This window comes from Austrofundulus limnaeus, unplaced genomic scaffold (assembly GCF_001266775.1).
Source record: "Austrofundulus limnaeus strain Quisiro unplaced genomic scaffold, Austrofundulus_limnaeus-1.0 Scaffold7, whole genome shotgun sequence".
NCBI lineage: Eukaryota > Metazoa > Chordata > Actinopteri > Cyprinodontiformes > Rivulidae > Austrofundulus > Austrofundulus limnaeus.
In genome coordinates this window covers 755,562-758,277 of record NW_013952409.1, presented here as the reverse complement: position 1 = coordinate 758,277, position 2,716 = coordinate 755,562, and positions in this window count along the sequence as shown.

The following is a 2,716-nucleotide window of genomic DNA, read 5'->3' as shown; positions in this document are numbered from 1 at the left end:
AATCTGACGTGACATGTTCGTACGAACCCTTTGTACGAACAAAAGTAAGAGAAATTTAGGATAAGAATACGAACATGTTCTTGCATGAGGCCCATTGTTTCACAAGTTGGCATAAGTTATCTGGCGTGACAGGCCTTGAGCGTCTAAATGAAACCATCAGTTCCATCCTGTTAAGCGTTTGAAGAGAAGTTTCGTCCGGTCAGATAAATGTGCCACCTGGACAAACATTCAGCCCAGCTGAAAATATCCTGGCCTGGTTTCTCTCTGGTCWGAGGGTTCCCAGAGTTTAAAGTCTGCCTAAAACAACTAGAGGCTTACAAAGTCTCCATCCAGGCAATCAAACCTACTCAAGGGGGCCATTTCCCAACTTSTGTTATTCCAGAGAGCTCCACTAAAAGCCCTTAATGTGTGGCTCTTTCTCCCCCTCCTAAATGAGCTCAGCTGTAACAGGGTCCACAAGGACACTTAGAAATTCTGAAAGTCAAACTGTAAATGATTTTAAACATCTTTTAACTTCTTTAAAGTGTTTACTAGTGTCAGTTTTTTGAAGCAACTTTTTAAAAAGATCAGAAGTGTGGACACGTCGTGTCATTTCTTACATGTTTGAGTTAGTTTGAACCACACTTTTAGCTGAACATGAGTTAGCTCTCAGTTCTGCCACACGACATATTTAAACATGTTAGTTTTTCTCAGCGTGGGTTCGCCTGGCATTTTGAGTTCAGTGGTCGTTCGATATTTTGCCAACACTGCTGACAAGACGGGCGAAATGATGACGCGAGCATCACATGCAGGCGACACCTCGAGCAGAAGTCCAGTCGTCTCGTGTGGTTCAGTTCGTTCCTTCTGGGACCGTCTGTGTTCTGTTTGTGAGCAGAACTCTGTTTATTACAGAGTCGACCTGCAGATTAGAAGGAACACACCTGCACAGTCTAAACACAGAGCAGATTAGTAGCGGGTCAGAGAATGATGCGTGTGTATTACAGGATTCTGCTTCTCAGGCTCTAATCCAAAACGTTCAAAATAACAACCTGTCAAACCAAATTCAGCTTAAAATAAACTTTTACTAATTAGAATTTAAACAAAGAAAACTATTTAGATTGTGGTGAATCACGTCACAATGAAAGAAATGTTAGATATAAAAAATGATTGTTTTAAAATGACTTTCAAAGGTTAATGGTGAAAAACTAGTGTAGTATTAGTACTAGTATTTACTATGTTGAGAGAAACTGGTTTCTGTTAAAGTTCAGCGTTTTACAAAGACTATGTCAAAAATTGCTCCAGARTTTTAGTTCCTATAGTCTGGATCATATTTCAGACACAACAAATTTCTGTAAGTGTTAAGAAATAATGTAAACCTTGCAAAAAAAGTCAACCCTTCCTCCATAAGAAATGAGGAAAAACTGTTCAGTCCACCAGCACCACCTGCTGGTTTACCACAGAAGCTGCAGCTAAAAGCCAATAAATGAAATGCGACATTTCTGACTGCAGCTTTCATTTATTTTATTCATGGATGCACATACAGGAGCTGGTCATGAAATTATAATATCATGAAAAAGTTGATTTATTTCAATAATTCCATTTAAAAAGTGAAACTTGTATATTACATTAATTCATTACACACAGACTGATATATTTCAAAAGTTTTTTTTTATTTTAGTTTGATGTTTATAACTGACAACTAATGAAAATCCCAAATTCAGTATCTCAGAAAATTTGAATATTGTGAAAAAGTTCAATATTGAAYACACCTGGTGCCACAATCTAATCAGCTAATTAACTCAAAACACCTGCAAAGGTATTTAAATGGTCTCAGTCTAGTTCTGTAGGCTACACAACCACGGAGAAGACTGACTGGACAGTTGTCCAAAAGACAACACTAACACCTTGCACAAGGAGGACAAGTCATTGCTAAAGAGGCTGGCTGTTCAGAGCTCTCTGTCCAAGATCATTAACAAAGAGGTCAAGGGAAGGAAAAAGCACAGCCTGGAGAGGATTGTGAGACAAAACCCATTCAAAAATGTGGGGGAGATTCACAAAGAGTGGACTGCAGCTGGAGTCAGAGCTTCAAGAACCACCACACATTACATTTGTATTTGCCATAACCACCTGGGCCCCAAATTTTATTGTACATCTTAGAGATTCACTCGTAACATGTTCATGAAATTCACATGTAGGAACTTAWGGTGGGCACTCATGGCTATAGGTGGCCGGATGGCACCACTCTTGCCTCCTGTGCCTGTGCACACCCCCTAAAGGTTTGCATATAGACACTTAGGGTTTTGGGTTAGAGTAGTGGTGGAGGGGAAACTGGCACCACGCCGGCCTCTGCCTCTTCTTCTTTCCTTTTTCTTTTTTTAATTGCTCTATAGAACAACACGCACCAACAGTACATCTGAGGGTGGGGGTGTGGGTGTCAGGGTCTTTATTCCCGTCCCGTTCCCTGACTGCCATTTGGGGAGGGGGTCCTGAAGAAGGGCGGCCTGGGCTGTGGGTAGGCTCAGGGCTTGGACGGTTGCCGGGGCGGGGCTGGCTCTCCATCCTCCCTGGTACTGCTTGGTCTCCTGAGGTGTGGCTCTTAGTTCCTGTGGGTGGCCCCCTGGCCGGGGTGGCTGCCGGGTTCTGGAGGGTGGATGGCTGTAGGGGTGTACTTGGTCATTGGCAGTGTGGTGGGGTGGTCATGGGTGTGGCTTCTCTGCGGCGGGGGGCTGGCCGGGCG